This window comes from Salvelinus fontinalis, chromosome 8 (genome assembly GCF_029448725.1).
Source record: "Salvelinus fontinalis isolate EN_2023a chromosome 8, ASM2944872v1, whole genome shotgun sequence".
NCBI lineage: Eukaryota > Metazoa > Chordata > Actinopteri > Salmoniformes > Salmonidae > Salvelinus > Salvelinus fontinalis.
The window spans coordinates 27,809,492-27,816,258 of NC_074672.1; the positions used below are offsets into that span (position 1 = coordinate 27,809,492).

Below are 6,767 nucleotides of genomic sequence, written 5' to 3' on the forward strand. Positions count from 1 at the left end.
ATGGTAGACATCCTTCCTAATAACAATGCCCAACATCCTGCTGCTTTACGCTGCTAAACCGTATTTGCACTTGCCTGTTTATGGATGAGAAAGTTTTCCACAATTGTTTACACACGTTTGCTGAATCTTTGCCCCATTTTCCCAAAACACAAAATGCAAAACGCTAGAAAAAGCAAACACTGCATTCAAAACTGTTTTCTCTCTTTCCAAAATATTGTTTTGGTGCATCAAAATGACACATATGAATAGATCTGTCTACCAACCAACAACACACTGATGCATATCCCATCAGTAGGTTTATGCCTTTTGCATTTTCAGCGTTACACTGTAGCCGGCTGTAAAATATTGTTACAGTAATGTATACCTACTCAGATATACATAAATAAACACACACAAATGCAATACAGTAACAAAAACATTGTCATTTACTTCCAAAATGCTGTATTTTTGAACACTTGTGTTTTGTATGGAACACTTTCCATGCCCAACAGGAGAAAACCAGGAAAAACATTCAGGAAGATAAAGGGTTTTCTGTGAAAAAAAAAAATGAAAGTGGCTCAATCTTTCAAAATTCTAAACACAAAAAGACAAAAACACATGCAAAATGTAAGGAAAAAGACATTAGGCTGCATCCTGCCTCCTATTTTGGTCTGGCCACAGCACCTTATCTACATCCCAAGCGATGTTCTCCCTGGCTAAACAGCAGGGAAAGAATCTTCCAGCCACCACATCAACTTCACCACATGCATCCACCATTGCCTGGAGAAGAGGCATGCGTGTGAGGGGATGGCGGTCATACACCTTCCATCGCCATGCCGAAAAAACAATTCAATTGCGTTTAGGAATGGAGAACATGGTGGGAGGTATAGAACAATAAATTGTGGGTGTTCGATGAACCAGTTGCGGACCAGAGCAGCCCGGTGGAAACTCACATCGTCCCAGATGACAACATACCTGAGCTGCTCTGATCCACCCCACTGCTCGACTGGAATGAGGATGCCATGTAGTGTGTCCAGGAATGTGATGAGAAGGACGGTGTTGTAGGGACCAAGGTTGGCATGGTGATGGAGGACGCCTTGCTGGCTAACGGCTGCGCACATGGTGATATTCCCTCAACGGTGTCCAGGGACATTCACAATGGCACGGTGGCCAATAATGTTCCGTCCCCATCCCCTTCTTTTGGCTGGGTTAAAGCCAGCCTCATCAATGTAAATATAAACGTGCTGAATTGCAGCAGCATCCAGCTCCAAGACTCTCTGAAACATACAAGACAATATGTGACATAGACCTAGAGCAGTCAATATGGTGAGGCACAATACACTGTACAGTACTGTAATGTGTCTATACAGTGCTGATATGATAGAAAATTCACAGTATAGTACTTGCACATATTCATAGCGCTGTTCTTTAACTCTCTCTGAGTTTCTCAAATGGCACCTTGTAGACCTGTTTCATCCGGATTCGGTTGCGCTGTAATACACGGTCCAATGTAGACAAGCCCACCTGGTGAATGTTATTGAATATTGTTGTTGTCTGCAATTATGTGGTTCTGGATTTCTCATTGTCTAATGGTATTGTTTGCCACCACCATGTTTACAATAGCGGTCTCCTGTTCTGGTGTGAACAGCCAGTGTCTTCCACCATGGCCTGGCCAGCTCTCAGTTCTGCAGAAGAACCACAAATATGATATGATTGGTTACAGTAAGCAAAAATAATCTTTCTTTCAATATGAAATTATATTACTGTAACATTGGCCAACAATCACTGAGTAATATAGGCCCACTGATATTTCGGACTGCAGAATACTACAGTATACATACATAAAGAGCATAATGTAGATGGTAGGTAACTTACCGGTTGTCATTTCTGAATGTACGGATGATAGATGCAGTAGTCTTCCTGTTGAATCTGCAGACGTGTTGCTGTGCGTTTTGCTGCCAACTTTACTTTACTTTGCTAGCTGACAACTTTACGTTTTTTGTTTTGTTTCTGTTTTTAATTACCGTTTATATTTTTAGTTTTTCCATCGCAACTTTTTTCCCTCATTCAACTTTTTCACTCCGGACGCTTTATCTGGACATGGTTCGTCAACACCTTCAACAGCCAAAGCTAAGTAGTAACATTAACATGATGTCTTCTAATTGCAGTCGCTGTACTCATAATATACAGGAGAACGATCGCCTTACGGCGAAAATAGCTGTGCTGCAAGCCCAGCTTCAGACGCAATCGTTAGGCAAGGGTAATTTCAGTGTAGGAAAGGAAGAAACAGCGTCTGTGCCACCAGTAAGTACAGATAGTAACGTTAGTATAAATCCCCCCGCACAGTCCCCGCAGCCGGACAACTTTCTCATGGCTTCTGGAGGGAAATGCTGTTGGAATGCTCAACCGGTGTCGCTCATTCAGCCGACAGAAACTTTCAACCGGTTTTCCCCATTATGTAGCGAGTCGGAGTCTGAGTCTTCTCTTGTCTCTACTCCTCCCGTTACGGGGTCTGAGACGCCGAAGGCTCCCACCGTTAGCTCTGACAAATTGAAAACCCTAGTCATTGGCGACTCCATTACCCGCAGTATTAGACTTAAAACGAATCACCCAGCGATCATACACTGTTTACCAGGGGGCAGGGCTACCGACGTTAAGGCTAATCTTAAAATGGTGCTGGCTAAAGCTAAATCTGGCGAGTGTAGAGAGTATAGAGATATTGTTATCCACGTCGGCACCAACGATGTTAGGATGAAACAGTCAGAGGTCACCAAGTGCAACATCGCTTCAGCGTGTAAATCAGCTAGAAAGATGTGTCGGCATCGAGTAATTGTCTCTGTCCCCCTCCCAGTTAGGGGGAGTGACGAGCTCTACAGCAGAGTCTCACAACTCAATCGCTGGTTGAAAACTGTTTTCTGCCCCTCCCAAAAGATAGAATTTGTAGATAATTGGCCCTCTTTCTGGGACTCACCCACAAACAGGACCAAGCCTGACCTGCTAAGGAGTGACGGACTCCATCCTACCTGGAGGGGTGCTCTCATCTTATCTACCAACATAGATAGGGCTCTAACTCCTTTAGCCCCACAATGAAATAGGGTGCAGGCCAGGCAGCAGGCTGTTAGCCAACCTGCCAGCTTAGTGGAGTCTGCCAATAGCACAGTCAGTGTAGTCAGCTCAGCCATACCCATTGAGACTGTGTCTGTGCCTCGACCTAGGTTGGGCAAAACTAAACATGGCGGTGTTCGCCTTAGCAATCTTATTAGGATAAAGACCTCCTCCATTCCTGCCATTATTGAAAGAGATCGTGATACCTCACATCTCAAAATAGGGTTACTTAATGTTAGATCCCTCACTTCAAAGGCAGTCATAGTCAATGAACTAATCACTGATCATAATCTTGATGTGATTGGCCTGACTGAAACATGGCTTAAGCCTGATGAATTTACTGTGTTAAATGAGGCCTCACCTCCTGGTTACACTAGTGACCATATCCCCCGTGCATCCCGCAAAGGCGGAGGTGTTGCTAACATCTACGATAGCAAATTTCAATTTACAAAAAAAAAAATGGCGTTTTCGTCTTTTGAGCTTCTAGTCATGAAATCTATGCAGCCTACTCAATCACTTTTTATAGCTACTGTTTACAGGCCTCCTGGGCCATATACAGCGTTCCTCTCTGAGTTTCCTGAATTCCTATCAGACCTTGTAGTCATAGCAGATCATATTCTAATTTTTGGTGATTTTAATATTCACATGGAGAAGTCCACAGACCCACTCCAAAAGTCTTTCGGAGCCATCATCGACTAAGTGGGTTTTGTCCAACATGTCTCTGGACCTACTCACTGCCACAGTCATACTCTGGACCTAGTTTTGTCCCATGGAATAAATGTTGTAGATCTTAATGTTTTTCCACATAATCCTGGACTATCGGACCACCATTTTATTACGTTTGCAATCGCAACAAATAATCTGCTCAGACCCCAACCAAGGAGCATCAAAAGTCGTGCTTAAAATTCTCAGACAACACAAAAATTCCTTGATGCCCTTCCAGACTCCTTCTGCCTACCCAAGGACGTCAGAGGACAAAAATCAGTTAACCACTTAACTGAGGAACTCAATTTAACCTTGCGCAATACCCTAGATGCAGTTGCACCCCTAAAAACGAAAAACATTTGTCATAAGAAACTAGCTCCCTGGTATACAGAAAATACCCGAGCTTTGAAGCAAGCTTCCAGGAAATTGGAACGGAAATGGCGCCACACAAAACTGGAAGTCTTCCGACTAGCTTGGAAAGACAGTACCGTGCAGTACCGAAGAGCCCTCACTGCTGCTCGATCATCCTACTTTTCCAACTTAATCGAGGAAAATAAGAACAATCCAAAATTTCTTTTTGATACTGTTGCAAAGCTAACTAAAAAGCAGCATTCCCCAAGAGAGGATGGCTTTCACTTCAGCAGTAATAAATTCATGAACTTCTTTGAGGAAAAGATAATGACCATTAGAAAGCAAATTACGGACTCCTCTTTGAATCTGCGTATTCCTCCAGGGCTTAGCTGTCCTGGATCTGCACAGCTCTGCGAGGGCCTGGGATCGGGAGAGACACTTAAGTGTTTTAGTACTATATCTCTTGACACAATGATGAAAATAATCATGGCCTCTAAACCTTCAAGCTGCATACTGGATCCTATTCCTACTAAACTGCTGAAGGAGCTGCTTCCTGTGCTTGGCCCTCCTATGTTGAACATAATAAACAGCTCTCTATCCACCGGATGTGTACCAAACTCACTAAAAGTGGCAGTGATAAAGCCTCTCTTGAAAAAGCCAAACCTTGACCCGGAAAATATAAAAAACTATCGGCCTATATCGAATCTTCCATTCCTCTCAAAAATTTTAGAAAAAGCTGTTGCGCAGCAACTCACTGCCTTTCTGAAGACAAACAATGTATACGAAATGCTTCAGTCTGGTTTTAGACCCCATCATAGCACTGAGACTGCACTTGTGAAGGTGGTAAATGACCTTTTAATGGCGTCAGACCGAGGCTCTGCATCTGTCCTCGTGCTACTAGACCTTAGTGCTGCCTTTGACACCATCGATCACCACATTCTTTTGGAGAGACTGGAAACCCAAATTGGTCTACACGGACAAGTTCTGGCCTGGTTTAGATCTTACCTGTCGGAAAGATATCAGTTTGTCTCTGTGAATGGTCTGTCCTCTGACAAATCAACTGTACATTTTGGTGTTCCTCAAGGTTCCGTTTTAGGACCACTATTGTTTTCACTATATATTTTACCTCTTGGGGATGTTATTCGAAAACATAATGTTAACTTTCACTGCTATGCGGATGACACACAGCTGTACATTTCAATGAAACATGGTGAAGCCCCAAAATTGCCCTCGCTAGAAGCCTGTGTTTCAGACATAAGGAAGTGGATGGCTGAAAACTTTCTACTTTTAAACTCGGACAAAACAGAGATGCTTGTTCTAGGTCCCAAGAAACAAAGAGATCTTCTGTTAAATCTGACAATTCATCTTGATGGTTGTAAAGTCGTCTCAAATAAAACTGTGAAGGACCTCGGCGTTACTCTTGACCCTGATCTCTCTTTTGACGAACATATCAAGACTGTTTCAAGGACAGCTTTTTTCCATCTACGTAACATTGCAAAAATCAGAAATTTTCTGTCCAAAAATGATGCTGAAAAATTAATCCATGCATTTGTTACTTCTAGGTTAGACTACTGCAATGCTCTACTTTCCGGCTACCCGGATAAAGCACTAAATAAACTTCAGTTAGTGCTAAATACGGCTGCTAGAATCCTGACTAGAACCAAGAAATTTGATCATATTACTCCAGTGCTAGCTTCCCTACACTGGCTTCCCGTTAAGGCAAGGGCTGATTTCAAGGTTTTACTGTTAACCTATAAAGCGTTACATGGGCTTGCTCCTACCTATCTTTCCGAGTTGGTCCTGCCGTACATACCTACACGTACGCTACGGTCACAAGACGCAGGCCTCCTAATTGTCCCTAAAATTTCTAAGCAAACAGCTGGAGGCAGGGCTTTCTCCTATAGATCTCCATTTTTATGGAACAGTCTGCCTACCCATGTGAGAGACGCAGACTCGGTCTCAACCTTTAAGTCTTTACTGAAGACTTATCTCTTCAGTAGGTCATATGATTGAGTGTAGTCTGGCCCAGGAGTGTGAAGGTGAACGGAAAGGCTCTGGAGCAACGAACCGCCCTTGCTGTCTCTCCAGGGCCGGTTCCCCTCTCTCCACTGGGATTCTCTGCCTCTAACCCTGTTACTGGGGCTGAGTCACTGGCTTGCTGGTGCTCTTTCATGCCGTCCCTAGGAGGGGTGCGTCACTTGAGTGGGTTGAGTTACTGACGTGAACTTCCTGTCTGGGTTGGCGCCCCCCCTTGGTTGTGCTGTGGTGGAGACCTTTGTGGGCTATACTCGGCCTTGTCTCAGGATTGTAAGTTGGTGGTTGAGGATATCCCTCTAGTGGTGTGGGGGCTGTGCTTTGGCAGAGTGGGTGGGGTTATATCCTTCCTGTTTGGCCCTGTCCGGGGGTTTCTTCGGATGGGGCCACAGTGTCTCCTGACCGCTCCTGTCTCAGCCTCCAGTATTTATGCTGCAGTAGTTTATGTGTCGGGGGGCTAGGGTCAGTTGGTTATACCTGGAGTACTTCTCCTGTCTTATCCAGTGTCCTGTGTGAATTTAAGTATGCTCTCTCTAATTCTCTCGTTCTCTCTTTCTCTCTGAGAACCTGAGCCCTAGGACCATACGTCAGGA

At 44.1% G+C, this 6,767-nt stretch overlaps 1 long non-coding RNA gene across 1 annotated transcript; it reads right to left on the reverse strand.

The window, feature by feature from the left end:
• Positions 1–402: 402 nt before the first annotated feature.
• LOC129861010 (uncharacterized) lies at positions 403–3,326 on the reverse strand. The gene is made up of 2 exons (XR_008760491.1): positions 1,855–3,326; positions 403–1,664 (listed from the first exon to the last, which is right to left on the reverse strand). It is a non-coding gene; the product is annotated as an uncharacterized LOC129861010 (long non-coding RNA).
• Between the last annotated feature and the right edge of the window lie 3,441 nt (positions 3,327–6,767).